We start from the raw sequence: 24,695 nt of genomic DNA on the forward strand, positions 1-24,695 counted from the left end.
ACAACGTCTTATTCAATGCGAACGTTTTGCGAACGAGCAACGATAAAAATAGGTCCAGGTCTTATAAAGCGATCAACAATTTCTCGTTCGGTTGTTAATCGCTAACTGCACTTCAACCGAACGATTATCGTTTAGATTCGAACGATTTAACGATAATCTGAACAATAATCGTCTGGTGGAATAGGGCCCTAAGGTTAGGGCCACACACAGTACAATGAAAGCTAAATACGACAATAATTATGAATAGAGATGAACTGAACTTCACAAACAGATTTGTTACAAACTTTACCAAAAGGAAAAAAAAATCAATGCTTACCTGTCCATGCTGCTGTACGGGTCCTCCTATGGGTCTCTGGTGTGGCCCGCTGATCACAGCCACCTCCAGCACACTTAGCCAATTGATGAGACAGGACAGCAAGGCGGCCAGTGATTGGCTGATCAGGTTGTCATTCCCAAGACAAGAGTGACAGTCTTCTAAGGCAATCACCGACTGACTGCGCTGCAGCCAGTGATTGACTGAGAAGACTGTCACTCTAGTCTTGGAATGGCAGGTCACTCAGCCAATCACTGGCCACGACGCTGTTTGATCTTAATCAGTGATTGGCTGAGCAGACTGTCTCTCTCGTCTTGGGAACGACAGCCCACTCAGCCAATCACTGGCCACGATGCTGCCCAATCTTAATTAGTGATTGCCTGAGCAAGCTGTCACCTTCATTTCAGTCAGGTGGTGGAGGTGGCTACAATTAGTGGGGGACATTGGGGGAGCGCACATAGGTAAGTACTGATGAGCAAACTTGCTGAACCACACTAAAACAGCTAAACAGCTAAACAAACAGCTGCAATCGTTTAGCTGTTTTTGTGTAGTTCCTTTAAGGCCCCGTTCCCACTGAGGAAAGGTAGCGGAATTCCGCGACGGAATTGTCCGCCGCGGAATGCCGTTAGCCTCCCGTTCATAATGGGAGTCTATGGGAGGCGCGCGCTGCTGCTCTGTACGCGCTGAAGAATGAACATGTTCATTCTTCAGCGCGGACAGGGCAGGAGCGCGCGCCTCCCATAGACTCCCATTATGAGCGGGAGGCTAACGGCATTCCGCGGCGGACAATTCCGTCGCGGAATTCCGCTACCTTTCCTCAGTGGGAACGGGGCCTAAGGTTCAGTTTGGATGATCCCACTTTTCTTCCAAGTTCACTGAACCCCGTTGAACTGAGCTTTTAAAAGTTTGCTCATCTCTATTTTTGAGTGAAAATTAGAGTCGAAATGGTCTGGTTAATAGATGTAAAGGGAAGCAGATAAAAAATATATGCAAATTTGTAGCCTTATCGAAATATAGTAACATCATATAGAGGATTAGAGATGAGCACAAATACTCGATTCTCTTCAGCATTTCAATACTAGTGGCTGCATCCATGTTTTCTAGGACTCCCTAGGGCAGCATCCAACTTCTTCAGCCACCGGTAATAAAATGCTGAGCATGCTCGTGTTGTGCTCATCTCTATCGAGGATCCATGTGATATGGACCTTATGTCCAGCGGGAAAAAAAATTCTTTCAAATCAACTTTAAAGATTTGTAATTTACTTCTATTTAAAAATCTCAAGTCTTCCCATACTTATCAGCTGCTATATGTCCTGCAGGAAGTGTTGTTTTATTTACATTCAGACACAGTGCTCTCTGCTGCCACCTCTGTCTGAGACAGGAACTGTCCTGAGCAGGAGAGGTTTTCTATGGGGATTTGCTGCTGCTCTGGACAGTTCCTGTCTCAGACAGAGGTGGCAGCAGAGAGCACTGTGTCTGAATGTAAATAAAACAACACTTCCTACAGGACATATAGCAGCTGATAAGTATGGGAAGACTTGAGATTTTTAAATAGAAGTAAATTACAAATCTATATAACTTTCTGACACCAGTTGATTTGAAAGAAAAAAAAATGCTGGAGTACCCCTTTAAAAACACTCTAAAGTATATGGTTTTATTGTGCTAGTAAATAAGGGTTAATCATATGACAAGAGGGTAATGGGTAGGTCTGTGACACATCACAGTGTCCTGACTAATGTGGTTGAGATTGTTAACAGATGAATCTGTGTAAGCAGTATATAAACATGGGGAATACTTTGAGTTTGTGATCCCAGCCTACACATATACATTTATAAGCAGAGGTAGATATAATACAGTATGATATGGTGAGTGCTGTTTATTATTGTATATATATATATATATATATATATATATATATATATATATATATATATATGTTAATAAGGAGGGGTAGATATAATACAGTATGATATGGTGAGTGCTGTTTATTATTGTATCTGTTTATTGTATATATATGTTTATAAGCAGGTGTACATATAAATTACGGTATGATATGGTGAGTGCTGTTTATTATTGTATATGTATATATATATATATGTCTATAAGCAGGGGTACATATAATACGGTATGATATGGTGAGTGCTGTTTATTATTGTATATGTATATATATATATGTCTATAAGCAGGGGTAGATATAATACGGTATGATATGGTGAGTGCTGTTTATTATTGTATATGTATATATATGTTTATAAGCAGGGGTAGATATAATACGGTATGATATGGTGAGTGCTGTTTATTATTGTATATTTATATATATATCTATATATATGTTTATAAGCAGGGGTAGATATAATACGGTATGATATGGTGAGTGCTGTTTATTATCGTATATGTATATATATATGTTTATAAGCAGGGGTAGATATAATACGGTATGATATGGTGAGTGCTGTTTATTATTGTATATGTATATATATATATATGTTTATAAGCAGGGGTAGATATAATACGGTATGATTTGGTGAGTGCTGTTTATTATTGTATATATATATATATATATATATATATATATATATATATATATGTCTATAAGCAGGGGTACAAATAATACGGTATGATATGGTGAGTGCTGTTTATTATTGTATATGTGTATATATATATGTCTATAAGCAGGGGTAGATATAATACGGTATAATATGGTGAGTGCTGTGATCTGCATGTCAGCTGCTGCAGATTATCCTGGCAGTCATATAACCCCAATCACATTTGATGCAGGTTAGATTACACCTCAGTGATCTGGGAAAAGGAAATGCCTTCAGTATGGGCTAATATTAAACCTGCAGTGCACAACAGACAACAGATGTAACTTGATGGATGGGAAAGTCTTTTTTATATTTAGAATCAGTTAGATATTGGTTCTGCACTTGCATTGACCCTTTGAAAATGTGCGAGCATTCATTTTACAGAAAAAATAATAATCGTTGGAAATAGCTGAAATTTGTTTAGTAGAATGACTGCTTTTAGAATATGAAGCCAAAATAAAAAAAATCAAATAGTAATATAATTAAAGGAGAAGTCTGGCGAAAATTTTTATTAAAGTATTGTATTGCCCCCCAAAATTTAAACAAATTACCAATATACACTTATTATAGGAAATGCACATAAAAGTGCTTCCTGGATAACATGGTGATGTCACTTCCTGGATACCATGGTGATGTCACTTCCTGGATAACATGGTGATGTCACGACCCGACTCCCAGAGCTGTGCGGGCTGTGGCTGCTGGAGAGGATGATGGCAGGGGATGCTCAGTGTCCCTCCAGTGCCCTGTGTCCCTCAGTGCCCCCCTGCCATCATCCTCTCCAGCAGCCACAGCCCGCACAGCTCTGGGAGTCGGGTCGTGACATCACTATGTTATCCAGGAAGTGACATTACCATTTTATCCAGGAAGTGACATCACCATGTTATCCCAGAAGTGACATCACCATGTTATCCAGGAAGTGAAGCCTTGATGCAGTAGTAAGTGCAGGGAAAAAAGCACTTTATATGTATTTCCCGTAACAAGTGTATATTGGTGATTTGTATAACTTTTGGGGGGCAATACAATACTTTAATAAAATTTTCACTGGACTTCTCCTTTAAGGGTCTTATTACACAGGCCGATCATTTTAGTAAACGAGCGCTGATTTTCTAGATCGGCACTCTTTTACTGGACCTATTAGACGGCCCTATAATCTGGCAGTAAGTGCTACATGCAGCCCTTGCCCAAACACCTGACACCTTACCTCCCCCGCTCCCGGTCTTCTCTTCTGTGCTCCGCAGTCTCCCAGCCCAAGCGACCGCCGCGGCCTGTGATTGGCTGAGAGGACTGTCAGCTGACAGGCCGCTTAGATGCTGCAGCCACCGGTACCAGGAAGCTGTAGAGCACAGGAGAGAAGACTGGGAGCGGGGAGAGGTAAGGTGTCAGGTGTTTGGGCAGTTGTCAGCCATTGGCCGTGCACCGCTATTACACGTAGTGATGCGCAATCGGTGCCAGACGATTTTAGGTCCAAATCTAAACCAACCATCGTTGTCATCGGCTGATTATTGCTCTGTGTAATAGGGCCCTAACTATAATAACTGCTGGGGACATGGACATAACTATACGGGACTCAGTACCATATTCGAAGGGCCCCCTTAAAGATTTTGCATTGGAGCCCACAAGTTTCAAGGTACTCTTTCTTCCAGAAACAGCACCTCTCCTGTTCTCAGTTTAGGTTTTGGGTTTTGCAGCTCAGTTCTGTTAAATTGAATGAAGCTCAATTGCAATACTACAACCTGGGGACTGATGTTTTTGCGATGAAGCTGTGCTTTTTTTTTTTTTTTTTTTGCACTTTTAACCTGAAAGATTTAGAACTAATGACCCCCATATTCAAGGACAAATAACAAAGCTTTACTTAAGAGCAGTGCACAGGACAATTTCCTCTGAGATATAATATATTGTCTGGTGCATTCGAGCCTATTTATTATATGTGCCGTATAAGTAGAATTAACGGATGTTGTTTTACTTTACAAAAACATCAGGAACTTTTTATGATATGTCCTGTAATAAAGATAGCCGAGAATATAAACCAGCGGGGACAGCGTCACTATTGTAGTTTATAGTTACAGGGCTCCATGTTTGTAGAATAAACACATAGGGCCACATTTATCATCCGGCGGACGGAGGATTTTTGGCGGAAAGTGCCGATTTGCGTATTATTTTATACGCAAATGGCCGATTTGCGAATAAAATAATCGCAAATCGGCACTTTCCGCCGAGTACGCCAGGGGGCGGAAAGGGGGCGGGAAGTAGGCGGGAAGTGGGCGCGGACTCAGAGTCCGCGCGATTTATCATCCGTTCCGCCCAAATGTACGCCGAAAACCTACTCCAGTCCTCAGCTGGCGTAGGTTTTCGGCGGTGCGCACCGGCGCGCACAGGATTTATGTACAGGCAGTCCGCCTCTACATAAATCCCCGTACCGCCGGAGCTGCGGGGGCATTTTTAAGTCCGGAGTAAAAAACGCCGGACTTAATAAATGCCTCCCATAATATTTTCCCCGTACTAACATTCCATATGTTCTGTAATATATTCAGTGTTCCCTAAAAGTACAAGGATCAGGAAAAATACAGAAAAATACGTGGGACAAACCTGCTTGGTAAAGGCACTGCTGGGATCTAAAAGTTAAAGGGGTTGTCCAGCGAGAATCTTTTTCTTTCCAATCAACTGGTTTTAGAAAGTTATATAGATTTTTAATTTATTTTTATTTAAAAATCTCAAGTCTTTCCATACTTGTCAGCTGCTGTATGTCCTGCAAGAAATTGTGTTTTCTTCTCAGTCTGACACAGTGCTTTCTGCTGCCACCTCTGTCCGATACAGGAACTGTCGAGAGCAGCAGCAAATTCCCCTAGAAAACCTCTCCTGCTCTGGACAGTTCCTGACATGGACAGAGGTGGCAGCAGAGAGCACTGTGTAAGACTGAAAAAAAAACATTTTGTGCAGGACAAACAGTAGCTGATAAGTGCTGGAAGACTTGAGATTTTTAAACAGAAGTAAATTACAAATCTATATAACTTTCTAAAACCAGTTGATTTGAAAAAAAAAAAGATTTTCATCGCTATAATACTGCTTTTTAACACAAACGTTTATAATCTTTATAATATAATCATTAAAGCGTAACTGTCATTTCAGGGTCATTTTTCTGAAAACATTAAATATCAACAGTACAATCGATTTTAAGAAACTCTGTAATAGGTTTTATGTACTAAAAGAGTTTCCTTCTGTACTGAAAAAGCAATCTCCCAGCCTCCCCCCTCACTTCAGATGAAGCAGGATTTCTGTCTCCATTATGTGGCTATGGAGAGGGGAGGGGCTGTTAGGAGTGACTGAGCACGGAGCAGTCCTGCACAGCACAACACCCTGCAATCTTATCTCAGTAAGTTCATAGATAAGCACTGACCTTTCTGAAACCTGAATCCTGCGTTTTAGGTGCCCAGAGAGTCTACAAACAGCTGACCTTCATGTCACCTCTTCCTGCTCCCTCATCTCCCTCAGCCCCTCCCCCCTTCATAGGCTTACAATGGAGAGAGCAGAACCCGTCTTCACTGGCTTCTCTGTAATGAAGACGTGTTTGCCTGATAATGCACAGATAAGAAGTCAGGTGGGGAGGCTGGGAGATTGCTTCTTGAGTACAGAAGGAGGCTTTTTTGGCTGATAAAACCTATTACAGAGTTTCTTAAAATCGCTTATACTACTGATTTCTGCAATAAAAAAAAAACATGACAGTTACGCTTTAAGGTCCCCATACACCTTTAATAACGGGTGGCCAAACAATCATCTGTCCGTCAGTTATCTCATCGCCCTCCCCATACACAGGAGCATTTGGTGCGGCCAAGCGTTGCTGTGTTCTTTATGGGAAGCGGCTTGCCTCCTGTATTCTCTGGGTTCCTCTCTGGCGGCAGCTTATCTCTCCCAGAACAAAAGGGTCAGGCAGTTATTTTCCATCATGTCTGATCCCTATCTAGACTGCAATGTATCATCTGCAAGCAACAGGTACGACTGACAAAACTATACAATGTTTAGGGACTTTCAGTATCAAGATCTGTTGTGTTGTTCATAATCACAGAGCTTATGTCATGCAAAAGTGACTGTTTGAGGTGGAGTTTATACTGAGTTTTCCCTTGTGTATCACAGATCGGCATCCCGCTAAGAATGGGATGCTAAAGTATACTGTAAAGGACAGCAGCAGGCCTTATTCATCTCAGTGTCCGGAATAGTCACCTAGTAACTTATTCTGGGCCTCATACTCTAATGTAAGAGGGTTCAGTAGAGCGGCAGACCACTAGGGGATTCTGTTCTGGTCACTGGTCCACCACAATTTAACTCTTTCAAAACCAGGGGTTATTGATTTCCTTTTAGACTTCAGCTTAAGTCCCTAGCTCTGCCCCCTCTCCTCTGCCCCCTGCTGCTGTTAGAAGCTTGTAAGAGCGGCAGGGGGGAGAGAGGAGGGGGCAGAGCTCACAGGCGCCCTCCCTTCCCTACCGGCCTCCATAGCCAGGACACCGGAAGCCTGAAGCTTCCGGTGTCCAACGCTACCATTGGGGCTCTGCTATCACATTGTAGAGCCACGATGGTTACCAGACAGAGAATTTTCCCTCCGTTGAAGGAAAATTCTGTCTGAAGCCCTATAGATGCTGTGGCCATGCCGACCGCAGTATCTATAGGGTTAACTATTAGCACCGGAGCGTGTTTGTATATCACATGGATCTGTACGCCAATGAGAGTTCTTTCCTTTTCTCACCTATTACCTCTCACTTTACTTCTCACATACGCACTCCTCACCCACTTACAGCACACCTTACAGGAGCTGTACGAAGGAAGTCACATGGGTAGAGGAAGTGTACGGTCTTTTGTCGTTAGACTCTGTAGAGGAAGGACACAAGCCAGAACGCCCCTGCCAGGTCCCCAGTCTTAGTGTGCAGTGTAGACGTAGACTTAGACACATGCAGCAACCTACAGTTTCTTCTTAAGTAACTCCACTCAACACTATGCAGTGTTTAACATTCACTAGAGAGGACAAGTCAGGGATCATCTCAAGCCACGCCATGGACAAGGAGAGACAGAGTGCAGGACAGTATCCATAAAGAAAGTAAAGGAACTGATCCGGATAGAGCAAAGTTGCTAGAAGCCTATGAACTCTATCTCTCAGCGTGGGTGTAAGCAGGGAACTCTCAGCATTCCACTCATCCCAGGTAACAAGGTCTGGGGCTTGTGCCACCCTCTAGGATGGGTCACTCAACACTGTTGGTCAATAAGTGGTGCAAAGACCAAAGAGTCAAAACACAGGCACAGGTATTCTCTCTCTTCTTAAGTATTCTCAATACAGATCTGGATCCTAAAGTCTTAAGTGTCTTATCAAGTGTAAAGTATTGTATCAAGGCAAAGTTGTATTATCTACTGTCTACCTCAAGTATCTTCACAGTAAATAAGATTTTATTTATGATACAGAGACTCTGTGATTACTCATCAAGCACCGACACAGTACACACATTCCTTGGGTCATCTCCCCTTTCTGTGGGTAGCAGTACCAATAGTCCGAGTGGGTCGCTACTCCACTCCGGACCACCGTAATAAGTACCCAAGAGACCCCGCAACTGCCCGGAAGGACACTGTCCACGGGGAAACAAGGTATAGGTGGCCCTTCAAAATAAAAGCAGGGGTGCCACCATACCTGTGTGCCCAACCAGCACTGGTGTCACGACATAACATCACTGGGCACGGCTATATCTCGGCCAACCACCATAGAACTGGCGTCATGCCCGACCATCTGGTAAGTGACCGGCTGTACCGCCTCCACACCGGGGGTGGTCACCACACTTAAAGTTTACTCAGCTCTACAACGGGCATGTCCCCCAATAAATAAGAGGGGGTAGGTAGAAAAGTGCATTTCCTGTCGGAGGAAACAAAGATCTAGTAAACTGGAGTTCATGGGACGTCTGGCTTATTTCCCTCTTGACATGAAAATGCATTCCTGACCAATCTTAGACAAGAAGTGTTCAGCCTAAGCTTTATGTCTACAGGCGGCTTAACGGACTAAAGTTATCTATACAAACGATGAATCTAAATTACAAAATTATATTGTGCAAATGTTACCTGTCCATGCACAATAATCCTGAAAACTCCATGTACAAGCCACCTTCTTTACTAGTAAACTTTATTGTAAGGCTATGTTCACACACAGTATTTTTGCTCAGTATTTTGCAACCAAAACCAGGAGTGGATTGAAAACACAAAAAGGCTATGTTCACACACTGTTGAAATTGAGTGGATGACCGCCATATACTGGCAAATAACAGCCGTTATTTCAAAACACTGGCCATTATTTTAACCCTTAGGGGACACAGCCAGTTTTCATTTTTGCGCTTTCCTTTTTTCCTTCTTGTGTGTTTGAGGCCATAGCTTGTGCATTTTTCCACCTAGAAACCCAGATGAGCCCTTATTTTTTGTGCCACTAATTGTACTTTGCAATGGCAGACATAATGTTTGCCTAAAATATGCCATTAAACCAGAAAAAAATTATATGGGTGGTGAAATTTTAAAAAAAAAAAAAAATTATTTTATTTGGGGGGGGGGTTTGTTTTTATGCCGTATTATGCCTAGGGTAAAACTGACTTCTTATATATGTTCCTCAAGTCAGTACGATTATGACCATATGTAACTTGCATAACTTTTATTTTATTTGATTGCTTTTAAAAAATTAAAAACTTTTAAAAAACATATATGATCCTTAAAATCGCTCTATTCCCAGGCTTATAACACTTTTTATCCTTTGGTCTATGGGGCTGTGTGAGGTGTCATTTTTTGCGCCATGATGTGTTGTTTCTATTGGTACCTTGTTTGCGTATATGCAACTTTTTGATCTCTTTTTATTACAATTTTTCTAGATTTGATGCGAACAAAAATCCATAATTTTGCACTTTGGTATTTTTTTGCTCTTACACAATTTATCAGGAATGTGATAATTTAATAGTTCGGGCAATTACACATGTGGCGATACCAAACATATTTAATTATTTTTATTTATAAAATGGGAAAAGGGGGGGTGATTCAAACTTAGGGGAGGGTTTTTTTTAATATTAAAGAAAACAATTTTTTCTTTTTTTTTTTTTTTTTACACACACATACTAGAAGTCCACCTGGGGTTAAAGTTATTCCTTCTGGGGTTAGGGTTATTCCCCTTGGGGGACTTCTAGTATAGCCACATTAATCTCCCATTGAGATCTATGCAGTATAAATATAGTGCATAGATCCATGAGATCAGTGTTCTATTGCTCTCAGCTGCTGCAGACGGCACACACCCCGGCCCGGTACAGATGCGGAGATCACTCCTCTGTTATTATGTCGCGGGGGGGGGGGAGCGATCCCCCAACTAGACCACCAATGATGGGGGACAGCAAGCATTTAGATGCAGCTGTCAACTTTGACAGCTGCATCTGATTGCTCAATTAGCGGACACAGCGATCGGACCGTGCCTGCTAATAGCCGCAGTCCCAGGCTGCATATAGCACCCGGGATCGTGGCGGTTCAGAACGGGGTCACCTGAACTCCCCTAGCGACAGCAGGACATACAGTAACGTCCTAGTGCGTCTGGGGGGTAAGATAACAGTAATTATTTTGCAATTATAGTTTTGCAACAGCTGGAAGGCCGAAGGTTCCCCCTCACTGTAGTAAGGTATATCTTTTGGGTTGATAACAGAGGGATGGCACTGTGCAGAGTTCCAGGAAAAGATGCTCCAGAATAGTTATTTTTATAGGGAATCCAAGTAGTGTATGTACTAAAACAGACAGGTCAGGAGAGATTTAAAGGCCGTATTACACATAGCAATTATGATTCACTATAACGATCGATCGCTAGTGAAAACTAGCAATTTTGTAGTAAACGATTCTAAGGTTATTACATTCACAGATTACTGTCATGACCGATCGTTTTTACATCGTTATATGGTCGCTAATCTTTCCTTAGGACGATCTACACAACACGTTTTATCCGCAAACGACTTATTACACAGACAGATATGCGAATGATCGGCGAACAACCAACAATAATTTTTCAACATGTTGAAAGACAAAAATGGATGATTTCTCGTCCATCGTTTGATCGTTGTGTGTTATTACACCGAGAGATAATTGCTCATTTTCAATTGGTAGGGTATGTTCACACTGAGTAAACAGGCAGAATTCCGCAGCGGAGCATTCCTTTGCAGAATCCAGCCTGTTCTTGATGTCACCCCCGGCAGCTCCCGGCCTCCAGTTAGCTTTTCACAAGGGGCGGGGGGAGAGGCGGATGATGAGAGTTGCAGGGGCTGTGCGGCACCGGCAGGGGGAGGTTTGGTGTTGGTGATCGGCCCTGGTACTACTCCTCCCATCATCTGCTCATACTATGAGCGCTCCTGAGAACGGGTCAGAAGCACTCATAGTATGTGCAGATGATGGGAGGAGTAGTACAGTGTGTTTTTGTCCCACACACTGAGCAGGGAGGGAGGGGAGAGGTAGTTAGATGTACAGGCACCTTTCTCCCTCCCTGCTCGGTGCTGTCCATCTCCCTCTCTCCCGGTGTGACCCTGGTCATCCGCAGCACAGGGAGGGAAAGAGGGAGATGCAAGTGTCCCTGTGATAGTGTACTGTAACTCACTGCAACACTATATTACATACATTTCCATAGACTTTTACATATAGTGCGCCCCCTGCTCGACACTCCATAGGAATTACACCTGATTCGTGACATCACAGATTTTTACAGAATCTGAAGCCTGTCTGATCTACTAAATTAGGAGAAATAGCACTATATGTGCATTTCCCATAAAAGGGGAAATTGGGAATTTGCTTAAAGAGAACCAATCACCTAAAATTAACTGTCCCTATAATAAAAGTTTCTCTCTCCCTAAGTCTATTCCTGAAGATACAGACTGCATTTACAGTCTGTATCTTATACTGTACCCAATCCTGTATAGTAGTAAAAGTATTGCTGGGCGCCGCCATCTTGATGACGTCACTTGCGTTCCAGCGGTGCGTTCCAGCAGTGGAACGCAACTGACGTCATGAAGATGGCGGTGCCCGGGAATACTGCACCGCTATACAGGATTAGGTAAAGTATAAGATACAGACTGCAAAGGCAGTCTGTATCTCCATAAGGTCTACTTATAAAGATACAGACTGCCTGTGCAGTCTGTATCTTATACTTTACCTAATCCTATGTAGCAGTGTAGTGAGCCGGGCGCCATCTTGATGACTGGAACGCACCGCTGGAACGCAAATGACGTCATCAAGATGGCGCCCGGCATTACTGCACCGCTACAAAGGAGTAGGTAAAGTATAAGATACAGACTGCAAAGGCAGTCTGTGTCTTTATAAGTAGACCTTATGGAGATACAGACTGCCTTTGCAGTCTGTATCTTATACTTTACCTACTCCTATGTAGCGGTGCAGTAATGCCGGGCGCCATCTTGATGACGTCATTTGCGTTCCAGCGGTGCGTTCCAGTCATCAAGATGGCGCCTGGCTTACTACACTGCTACATAGGATTAGGTAAAGTATAAGATACAGACTGCAAATGCAGTCTGTATCTTCATGAGAAAACTAATAGGTTTAATTAGGACAGATATACACAGCGATCTCGCGCTGTATAGCGCGAGATCGCTGTGTATTTACAGAGCGGCGGGCAAAGGCTCATGGGAGCTCTTCCTGCCGCTCTGCATGCCGGGAGCTTCCTGTCACGCGCCGGCTCTTTTGAAAAGAGCCGGCGCGTGACAGTGAAGAGAGACATGAATAAATTAAAAACGCGGACAGAAAATTCCTTAATTCTATTTACAAATATTAATAAAAAAGTAATTTAAATAGAATTAAGGAATAAAAAAAAAAAAAAAAATCTTCCGTGATTGGTTCTCTTTAACTTTGCTTATGTAATAACATATTAAAAAATACTTTTTGGTCGGAGTTGTCCTTTAAGAGAGGCGATGTCTTCTGCAATAAAGGGTTATCTATTAGAATGTAGACTTATTGGTTGAGCTCATCTGCTTTGTTTTAAGGCATAACAGTGTCAGAGAGAATTAGAGTATTGCCTTTGAGGAAGCACATCTTCAGAAATGTTTAGAATTAGTATGACAGGGGGACAGTATAATGTGATGAGGTAATGCTCTCTGGAGACTCCATAGACAGTATAGATAGATCACTGAAGGAACAAATACTCATTGGTTGAACTTGCTGAAAAGAAAAAAAATATCTGAAATAGCAGACTATGGGGGAGATTTATCCAACATGGTGTAAAGTGAAGCTGGCTCAGTTGCCCCTAGCAACCAATCAGATTCCACCTTTCATTTTCCAAAGAGTCTGTGAGGAATGAAAGGTGGAATCTGATTGGTTGCTAGGGGCAACTGAGCCAGTTTCACTTTACACCATGTTTGATAAATCTCCCCCTATATATTTATTGTGAGGGACAGCAGGTGTAGTGTTTGATATCGTTGCTCAATAAAACTGCCAATAGTGATCAATTATTTCTTGGTGTATACTACTGCCAGTCTGGTGTATACTGCTGCCAGTCTGTTTGTAGGTTGTCCCTAGTCAATCTGTCCAATCCTGTCCTTTGCTCTAACATAAGCGGAGGCCGAGGTATCTGCCGGCTACTTATCTCCCTATACTGAAATAATTTATATAATAATATATATAAATTTTAATTTTTTTTGTTAAAGGGTTTATCCAGTGATTTTTTTTTTTCACATCAACTGGTTTTAGAAAGTTATGTTGATTTGTAGATTATTTGCATTTAAAAATGTCCAGTCTTCCAGTACTTGTCATATACACACAAACAGAGATGTAGCAGATCTCCCCTGCACTACAGCCTATATGTGTTTTTATCCTGAGAAGGGGATATATAGTATTGGTCTAATATCACTGGGTTCTAGTTACAAACACCACACCTATAAAGAAACAACTGAACCTCCATAACTTATTACCATACAAAGAATACTTTATTACATAAAAAAGCACATACATAGAGAATCGTACTATACAGTGAACTGCGACTGAGAAAATACATTAAAAACCAACAAAGAAAACATACAAATGAGGGGTGCTACTGTCAGGCAATATGTGGAGAGATGATCAGGGATAAAATACACTACAATTCATAGGTATACTACCATAAACCCACCCTAAACCAACTCCATCATCAAAATTAATCATACAAAATGTATTATCTTACCCAAATGGAGGTGATGTACCAGCCGGACAGTTGCCCCCACCCCAACGCACGTTTCGGTGAACAACCTTTATCAAGGTTGTCCCCTTGATAAAGGTTGTTCACCGAAACGTGCGTTGGGGTGGGGGCAACTGTCCGGCTGGTACATCACCTCCATTTGGGTAAGATAATACATTTTGTATGATTAATTTTGATGATGGAGTTGGTTTAGGGTGGGTTTATGGTAGTATACCTATGAATTGTAGTGTATTTTATCCCTGATCATCTCTCCACACATTGCCTGACAGTAGCACCCCTCATTTGTATGTTTTCTTTGTTGGTTTTTAATGTATTTTCTCAGTCGCAGTTCACTGTATAGTACGATTCTCTATATATGTGCTTTTTTATGTAATAAAGTATTCTTTGTATGGTAATAAGTTATGGAGGTTCAGTTGTTTCTTTATAGGTGTGGTGGTTCCAGTACTTATCAGCCTGACACAGTGCTCTCTGCTGCCACCTCTGTTCATGACAGGAAGTATCCAGAGTAGTAGCAAATCCTCATAGAAAACCTCTCCTGCTCTGGACAATTTCTTTCTCGGACAGAGGTGGCAGCAGAGAGAATACACCACTTCCTGCAGGACATACAGCAGCTGATAAGAATTTAGCCGAAGTACCCCTTTAACCCTTAGAAGAGCAGGCTAATTTTTATTTTTGCTTTTTCGTTTTTTTCCTCGCATATAAGGCCATTGCACATGCGTGTTTCCACCTAGAGACCCAGATGAGCCTTTATTTTTTGCGCCACTGATTGTACTTTGCAATGGTAAACTTAATATTTGCATAAAATATGCTGTGGAACCAGAAAACAATTATATGTGTGGTGAAATTGAACAAACAACATTTTTTTGTTATTGGGGGGGGGGTTATACCGTTCGCCCTAGGGTAAAACTGACATGTTATATATGTTCCTCAGGTCGGTATGATTACAACGATATGTAACTTGCATAACTTTTATTTTATTTGATGGCTTTTAAAAAATTAAAACCTTTTTAAAAAGAGAGAGCAACTTAAAATCGCTCTCTTAAACACTTTAAAACACTTTATTTTTTGGTCTATGGGGCTGTGTGAGGTGACATTTTTTGCACCATGATCTATACTTTCTATCGGTACCTTGTTTGCGTATATGCAACTTTTTGATCACTTTTATCACAATTTCGGCACTACATTGCTATGGCCTGCAGCAGGCCAAAGCAATGTATCACAGATCTAATGGATCTTTGCTGTGTATATACAAGTCCATAGTACAAGTTCTAGTTAATGTAAAAAAAAAAGTAAAATGTTTTTTTCTTAATAAAAAATTCCCTCCCATAATAAAAGTCCAAATCACCCACCCTTTCCCATTTTATAAATAGATAAAGAAATAAATAAACATATTTGTTATCGCCGCGCACGTAATTGCCCGAACTATTAATTAATCATATTCCTGATCTTGCACGGTAAACGGCGTAAGCGCAAAAAAATTCCAAAGTGCAAAATTGCGCATTTTTGGTCGCATCAAATCCAGAAAAAATGTAATAAAAAGCGATCAAAAAGTCGCATATGCGCAATCAAGGTACCGATAGAAAGAACATCTCATGCCGCAAAAAATGACACCTGACACAGCCCTATAGACCAAAGGATAAACGCGCTATAAGCCTGGGAATGGAGCGATTTTAAGGAACATATATTTATTTTAAATTTGACAGCGCAAATTATTTATTTTCGGTTTTGCAGCATATTTTATGGGAAAATAAAGTCTGTCATTGCAAATTACAATTGGTGTTGCAAAAAATAAGGGCTCATGTGGGTGTCTAGGGGAAAAAAATACAAGCGCTATGGCCTTTTAAACATAAAGTGGAAAAAGCAAAAGCGTAAAAACGAAAATTGGCTTTGACCTTAAGGGGTTAATGTATTTTTAAGTTTCCCTTTAAAAAATCATAACCGAAGAGTTAGTCACACTGCCCTCTTTATCCTCCTTTATCATTTTTATAGATACTACAGACAACTGATGGACTTGTCTATGACCCTGATGCAAGAGTTCAACTTGGGCCCCCCCTTCCTTGACCAAGCGATGCGATATATAGATAGATCAAGACCGATATTACCAATAATACCAGTATATAGGAAGGAAATATTATCACCATACATATAACCGCCATACTGTTACTGACCAAATCCAGTATACTAAATCCAATAAAACACAGTACTAGATTACAAGTAGAAAACATTACCACCACATACTGACTAACACCACCACATACTGACTAATACCACCGCTGTTCCTGAATAATCCACTGTACACAGAGCACCTCATCCAGTAGAGGCAGATCCAGCTCTACACAGGCTCTGTACACTATATACATTACAGTGCTGTTACATCAGGGGACGTCTTCTCTGATCGGAGTTCTTAGCTTTTCATCTTCTCCATCTGCCCTGGGCTATTATGAGAACTTCTCCGAGCCACAAATCCACAGAATCTGCCAGACAGACATATTAGGCTCCTCACACTGACACCATCCTCATCTCTCTACAAACTGCACATTTGTATTGTCCCCTTTACACCCTCAGTTAGTGGGTAGCCCTGACACTATGTGACCCCCCCTTAAAATATATACCCCCTCTGTGTAGTCCCCCTTAAAGATGGACCCTTTATAGATGGCCCTTCTGTGTAGTGTCCCTTACAGACTGTCCATCTCTGTGTATTCCCTCTTATACATGGTCCCCTCTGTGTAGTCCCCCTTACAGATGCCCCCCTGTGTTGTCCCCCTCTGCCCCTCTTTTAGATGCCCCCTGTATTGTCCCCCTTATAGATGGCCCCCTTATGTTGCCTGCCTGACCCAGAAGTAACAGCTCCCTGTGCGTGTGCTGCAGGGGAATCCCGGGGACACCGCCAGTGGAGCGGAGCATCGGCCAGGGGTCCCAGAGAGCGGAGCGGCGGGCGCAGAGGATGCAAGGAGGGGGGCCGCGAGCCCCCCTCTGTGGCGGGCAGGCTCGCAGCGGCGACCGCTGTGACCACGGTCGCTACACCACTGCGGCTACAGTCATCTTCCATCACGTGTCTAAACAGATAATATTGCACAGCATTATTATAAAATATATATATATATATATACATATATCTGATAAAGTGGTATAAAGATAAGGTGATGCCATAAATCAGGACAATATTTACACGGTAACTAAGGCTGCATTGTTTAGAGCGCACATAGATATATACCAATAACCCTGTATCCGGGTTAATGATATCATCTAACCTTCCATGTGGGAATTCAGCTTGGACTTCACAATGAATGTGGAAATTCACTTCCTGGAACACAATAGGTCTGTTTTTATGCTGCAAACAGTCGGAGCAGCTTGAAGAATTAGTGGCTTTAGATAAAAAGTACTCCATTTAGCTATTAAGCAGGAACTTTATGGAGTGATTTGTTAAATGAGTCCTTTATAACAAACTTAAAGGGGTACTCCGGCAAAAATCTTTCTCTTTCAAAGATCATATGCAAAGATTATTCGCAGATCGTTCCGTGTAAACAGTCGTTCACCGATTTAACCTATGTGCGAGATAGGCTTAAGCGATTGCAAAAGGTTCGCAAAACGATTTTTCCGTACGATATACCGTTCCGTCTAAACGCTGATCGTTATAAAAGAAAATCGTTACTTCGAAATCGTTAATCGTACGATCGGGCGAATTATCGCTCCGTGTAAACGCAGCATTAGTTACAATCGTTATAACGATCATTACTACAATCGTTTACTCCATCTGATCCCGGCAAAAGAAGGAACGATGTGCAATAACACTGAACGATTATGTGACCGAATATGGAATTACAATGAACGATTAACAATGTTCTCCTTTTTTCAAACTCATTCCTGGCTTTGGCTTCAAATATTTGTCAGATAATCTGTCAGATTATGCTAACCCTTATGCTAAGTTTACACGGAGCGATAATTCGCCCGATCATACAATTAACGATTTCGAAGTAACGATTTTTTTTTATAACGATCAGCGTTTAGATGGAACGATATATCGTACAGAAAATTTGTTTTGCGATCGCTTAAGCCTATCTCGCACATAGGAAAAATCAGTGAACGACTGTTTACACGGAACGATATGCGATTTTTTTGCCAACGATCAACGACGATTTATTAACATGTTCAAAGATCAAAATGAACGATTTTTAGCTAATCGCTTGATCGTTCGCTGCGTTTACACGGAACAATTATCGCTCAATGCGATCGTTATCGCGAAAATATCTGACAGATTATCTGCCAAAGATTTGAAGCCAAAGCCAGAAGCAGACTATAAACAGAGATCAGGTCATAAAGCAAAGCCTGAGATTTCTCCTCTTTTCAAACCCATTCCTGGCTTTGGCTTCAAATCTTTGGCAGATAATCTTTCTGTGTAAACGGACCCTTAGAGTCCTATTAGACAAAGCAATTTTTAACGACTAGCGATAAACGGTCACAGACGAGATTGTTTATCGTTAACCTGAAATCGTTTGCCATATTACACAGAACTGCAATCATTTACTCCAGAAGGAACGATGTGCAATTACACAGAACGATTAGTGACCGAATGTGGAATTACAGCGAACGATTAACAATGATTTTAGGGGCAGACCTAAATGAACGATCAACGACACATGAACGATTTTTCGATCGTTGCCTGCGATTACACAGGAAGATTATTGTTTAAATTCGAACGATATAACGTTTTTCTGCACGATAATCGGGGCTTTTGCTTTGCCTTTTGCCTAGCTCTTTATGGGCACACCATTTCTCTATGTAACCGCTGCTAGATTTTATTCTTGTAAAAGCTTTTTATTTCCCATCAGCACCCGAGCGGTAATAGAGCGATGTTAGTGCAGATGACATCGTGCGGAAGATAATCTCCCATCCACAGCTGCTGAAAGTTATAGAATGGATAATAATAATACATAAATAATGTAATTCATACTAAATAGTCACTAGTCATAAATTGCATATTTTATCTCAGCACAATGTATGCTCTAATGCAGAACAGATGTGGCGAGGAGTATTACAGAGGTTACGGACATCCAAGTTATCCACGGACAAAAAGTTTCTGGCTTATATTATTTACATTTAATGCCACCCATACATTTCCTCTATATAAAAGTGCAGTGTACTGTGACAGCATCCCACCGGAGACCACCCATAAACGGAGCCGGAAAAATGGTGGCTAATCGGGGGATAATTTACAGCTATAAGGGTAGGGCTACACATAGTGCCGGACTGGGGTATCTGGGGCCCACCAGAGGAATTGATTCTGAAGGTCAACAAATGAAGAACCAGTGAGAAAAAAACATGTCAGTTTGTGTAGATCCTAAAGCTGAGGGCCCACGGGAGGATTCTCCGGTCCTCTGGTGGGCCAGTCCAACCCTGGCTACACACAGTGGCGGATTATAATAGGTCCGTTTTGGGTGGTAGCCCGGGGCCTTGAGCCCATGGCCCCCCAAACAGACGTACTTTCAGTGGTGTATTATCTCCAGACTACAGTTCAGCCATGATTTGCATAAAAATCTTTTATTTGCTTTTACTGTAATTTTGCACAAATCAGGGCAAAATTGCAGCCAGGAGACAATGCAGTAACATTAGAAAACATGCTGAAGGACCTTATCATGTGACAATGATGTCACCACAGGTCCTTTACAGACTGCATTATGGAGGAAAAAGACTTAAGCCATGGTTACAGTGGGTTGGGGAAGCACAAGCTTGGTTAATAGCCCAGGGCCTATAGTAAGGTTAATCCGCCCCTGGCTACACATGGTGATATATGTAGGCGGGCAGCATCCTGCTTGCACTATGGTGCTGAAGGCAATAGATCCAAATCAATCTGATGAGTTTTTCCACCAAAATTTAGGGTTAGGCGAAGGTCTACTATCTTCTTATATAAATAAACTAGACAGTGTTAATGGAACCCACCAAAACGGACTGTGTCAACTGCTGATAAGTATGTCTATGAGCATCCCAATGCATAGAACTAATACAGACAGTAAGAGGGGAAGTATGAGAGAAACGGAGAACAATCAAAAAATTAGCAAGAATGTGAAAAGGAGGAAAAAAGGGGAAAAATTTGGGAGAAGTGGGAAATGTTGTCCCCATACACTTTTGACGTAAAGTCAACTGAACCCACCAACTTTCACCGACATTCTAAAGTGTATGGGAGCCGCCTCCCTTCTAACAGATGATGACATGAGAGCTGGGTAGAATTTCTGGATTTCATCTTCCCAACCCTTTTGTTCTCAGAGAGATAAGCTGCGCCAAATGTTTATGTGTATGGGAAAATTTGCCGACAGCTATTGGAAGTGTGTGGCTGTAATAGAACAAGTTACAAAAAGAAATGACAGAGATATAGAATGAAAGAAATAAGAGGAAGAGAACAAGAATATAGTCTATCTACTTCCTCTGACACTTGTCAAGAATCCCAGGCACAATGTTCCACCTGTGGTTCTTGGCTGGAGGAATTTTGGTGCCAGGTAAAACAATGACTTTAGGCCCTTTAAACACAACCTTATGAACTTACAGTTTCAACTCTCTAATTAGAGTTGAGTAAAAGTTGACAGTCTCTAGAATTAGACAGCAGTTTAAAAGTTTGTGCTAGTGTACTGACACAATCCCAATACTACAGTAGTCCACATGGAGCTAGTTGGAAACAGTTAAAAATGACTATAAATGACAATCTTCAGGTGACTTCATAAACTTGTACATGTATCTAAAAACATTTAAAAAGAGCGAGGAATCCGCATCCAGGACTCCAGTCCCACTCACTGGGCCAGTGACCTGTGTGAATCTAGTAGAAAATACCATAACTGTATACGCAATGGTGAGAAGATAATTCCAAAGAATTAGTCCCACAGGAATATGATTTCTCCCCACGTGTATCGTCACTTCGCTGGTGACTTCGTCAGGGGACTCCTTCTCGCAGCTTGAGAATCACTTATACAGATGAGTTTTGTTTTTTAACTCCAGGCTATCCCATACAAAGATACCTGATGTACTGACCATAATTTCACTACTACAAAAATTCTGTGTCTGGGATTGAAGGACAAGTACAAGTATTAAAGGGGTAGTCCAGGACTGAAAAAAAAAACTGCTTTCTTCAATAAACAATGCCATCTATCATCAGGTTATATTTGATACTGTAGCTCAGACCTATTCACTTCAGTTTAGCCAAACTTCAATACTAGACATAGTTTGTAGACGTGAGTGGTAGTATTCTGTTTCAAACAACTCTGTGTCAGTTTGAGGGTACGTTCACACTTACCGTATCCGCAGCGTATTTTCTGCTGCGGATCCGCAGCAGATCCGCAGCAGATTTCATTTAAATAACTGAACGCAGAATCAAATCTGCTGTGGATCCTGTAGGTGTGAACGCACCCTTAGGGTGGGTTCACACTGAGGAATTCTCGAGGAATTGAAGCAGAAAGTTTTCTGCCTGAAATTCCTCACCTATTCAGCTCTGGCAGAATAGGAGCAGAATTTGAGTGGAATTTGAGCGGAATTCAAGCGGAATTTGAGTGGAATTCAAGCAGAATTGAAGCCCCATTGACTTCTATAGGATTCCTCTAGCGGAATCCGCCCAAAGAATTGACATGTCAATTCTTCAGGCGGAAAGTGGATCCGTGGCGGAATTTTCAGCGCGGAAATTCCACTGTGTGAACAAATAAGCGGAAAGCCCATTAAAGCCCATGTACATTCACAATGTTCATTCTTTACGGGCGGAATTCTGTGCGGATTCCGTGCGCATTTTGCAGCGGAATCCGCAAGAATTCCTCAGTGTGAACCCACCCTTCTAATGTGTAAATGGAACAGCAGCATGTTTGACCATTACCCCATTCACATGATCACCATGGGGCTCCAAGCAGTCAGAGGTGATAAGTTATAGTCTTGGGATACCCCTTTTATGTAAAAATATCCCAGTGTTTTGTGCATTTGTGTCTCCATGGTTACAGACTACAGACACACCCTGTGTGTAGTCTGATCCCACCCCATTAATTATAAATTTTTGCCCAGGTATGTCCTGTTGCCAACCTGTTCCTATATATTATTACTATAAGTTCTACAGTGTCGCTGCTGTGTAAAATCCCCAACAATTCTTACTGAATAAATTAATAAAGGTATCGCATCACTATAAATAAGCTTTTCCTAGACAGCGTCCTTCTCTCAGGAATCCATCTTGTTTACTCTATGAAAAGAAAAAAGTCTCACGGGACTCATCACAATAAACTATCCCCTGACTTCTAAAGTTATTTTGGACTTGGCTTTCTATATTCTCATGTTAATGGTATGATGCAGCTGCTGCATGTTTTATTCACATAGCTGACAGTTACTGCTGAGAGATAAAATTTGATTTCTCACCTCTAACCTATGGCAATGCTGACAACAAACAGTACAGGAATGGCTGCCAAAAATCTGCTGATGAAAACCGTTTTGTGATCTTCACGCAGATCAATATTTCTTTTATCTTGTCTTTGAAAGTCTACATGAAAAGTCTGACCAAGAATGCAGAAGTATGTGCCAAATATCTAGGCTGATAGTCTTCTATTATTTGCTGCCCTGTCTTAACTATTAATTTAATTCTTCTTTTCTAAAAAATAAAAAAAAAGTTACTAAGCTTAAAGGGGTACTCCTTTTTCTTTCAAATCTACTGGTTCCAGAAAGTTAGATAGGTTTGTAATTTACTTCTATTTAAAAATCTCAAGTCTTCCAGTAGTTATCAGCTGCTGTATGTCCTGCAAGAAATGGTGTTTTCTTTCAAGTCTGACACAGTGCTCTCTGCTGCCACCTCTGTCCATGTCAGGAACTGTCCAGAGCAGCAGTAAATTCCCAAAGAAAACCTTTCCTGCTCTGGACAGTTCCTGTCTGACTACAGAGAGGGGGAAACCTAAGAGCTGTAAGTGCTGTGTCTATGTACGTGTGTCAGTGAGTGTATGTATCTGTGGGTATATATGTATATGTCAGTGTATATCTACTGTATCTGTGTGTTTGTGTGTGTGTGTGTGCACGCGCATGTCAGTAGTGTCTGTGACAGTGGTGTATTGTATATGTGTGCGTATGTCAGTAGTGTCTGTAACACTGGTGTATGTGTGTGTGTGTATGTCAGCAGTGTCTAAAGTGATTGACAGGCTTGCTGCCAAAGATGTTCTGCAGCAGCTTCTCTTATAAGAGAACCCACCATTAAAAGAAATGGCTTCCAAGCTTATACTGTCTCTCATTCCAACAATCTAGTGATTGACAGATCTGCTTATAAAGAGGTTCTGCAGCAGCTATTATTTTTGGCTCAGTTGTTCTTATTACACTTGGGAGATGGTCCCTGGCTGTATCTGGCCTGACTGTATCTTTATAAATCATATGGATATATTCAGAAACTTTATTTGAAATGTCATCAGTATCAGCATGACATCAGTATCAGCATTACTCATTACAATCTCAAAAAAAAAAAAAAAAAAGATGGTGTGATTCAGATGTCACCGTCTCACAGAATCTAAAAGGTTGCTCTGTTCCATCACTTTTTTCTTGTACTCCATAAATACACTCCACCCCATGAAGTCAGATTATGGGCAGGGAGTGAAAAGCACACAACTTTTTCCCTTTCATCTTTTCTTTTACTTGATCATCACATATACCACCCACTGACAGCTACAATCAGACTCCCCTCCTCCAGTCTGTGCTGTCCTGCTCTATGGTGAGTCTGTCCATAAGATGGCCGACACGGAGGAGCCTTTATTATTTGCAGTGTCTTTACCGCCAGCAGTATCTATATAATTTTTTGTGTAGTGTGTGCATAATTTACAAAAAGTAGACTGATACATTTGTGCAAATCCATCCATACAGTCCCGCTGAAAATGTACAAATAAGACTGTTCAGAACTTGTGTAAAAAAAATTGCAAATGCAATGAAATGTGCCATAAAGACTAGTCGTACATTTATAGTGGTTATCCAGTGAAAATATTTTTCTTTCAAATCAACTGATTTTAGAAAGTTATATAGATTTGTTTTAACTTCTATTTAAAAAGTTCAAGTCTTCCCATACTTATCAGCTGCTATATGTCCAGTCTTCACGTCCAGTCTTCAGTCTTACACAGTGCTCTCTCCTGCCACCCCTGTCTGACACAGGAACTGGCCAGAGCATCAGCAAATGAGAGCACTGTGTCAGACTGAAAAGAAAACATTTCCTGCAGGACATACAGCAGCTGATAAGTACTGGAGAACTTGACATTTTTAAATAGAATTAAATTACAAATCTATACAACTTTCTGAAACCAGTTGATTTGAAAAAATCCCATCTTAGGCTATGTTCACACAACCCGGCCGGGGTCACGGAACGGCCGGTCTCTAACGGTGTGTGAACATAGCCTTAAAGAGTACCCCTTTAAGATGTGATGCTCCCCTAATAACAGTTCAAATCATCCCCCTTTTTTCCATTGTCAAATAAAAAATCTCGGCTGATATTTGCCAAAAAAAAAAAACCTGAGCCCTTACAAAGATCACACACAGTATTTTTGCTCAGTATTTATCAACCAAACCCAGGAGTGGATTGAAAACACAGAAAGGCTATGTTCACACGCTGTTGAAA

The 24,695-nt window shown here is 41.4% G+C and overlaps 1 protein-coding gene across 4 annotated transcripts in view; it reads right to left on the bottom strand.

Moving 5' to 3' along the window:
* Positions 1-24,695, bottom strand: part of FILIP1 (filamin A interacting protein 1) — a 123,436-nt gene that overhangs the window by 69,803 nt on the left and 28,938 nt on the right. The window contains exon 1 of one of the 4 annotated variants that reach the window (XM_069974651.1): positions 12,814-12,834. The exons of the other annotated variants lie outside the window; for them this stretch is intronic. The gene's annotated coding sequence lies outside the window, so the exon portion shown is untranslated. Of the gene's footprint in view, positions 1-12,813; positions 12,835-24,695 lie in introns of those variants that run through there. 4 annotated transcript variants of the gene reach the window in all.

The sequence above is a fragment of the Dendropsophus ebraccatus genome, chromosome 6 (assembly GCF_027789765.1).
Source record: "Dendropsophus ebraccatus isolate aDenEbr1 chromosome 6, aDenEbr1.pat, whole genome shotgun sequence".
Lineage (NCBI taxonomy): Eukaryota > Metazoa > Chordata > Amphibia > Anura > Hylidae > Dendropsophus > Dendropsophus ebraccatus.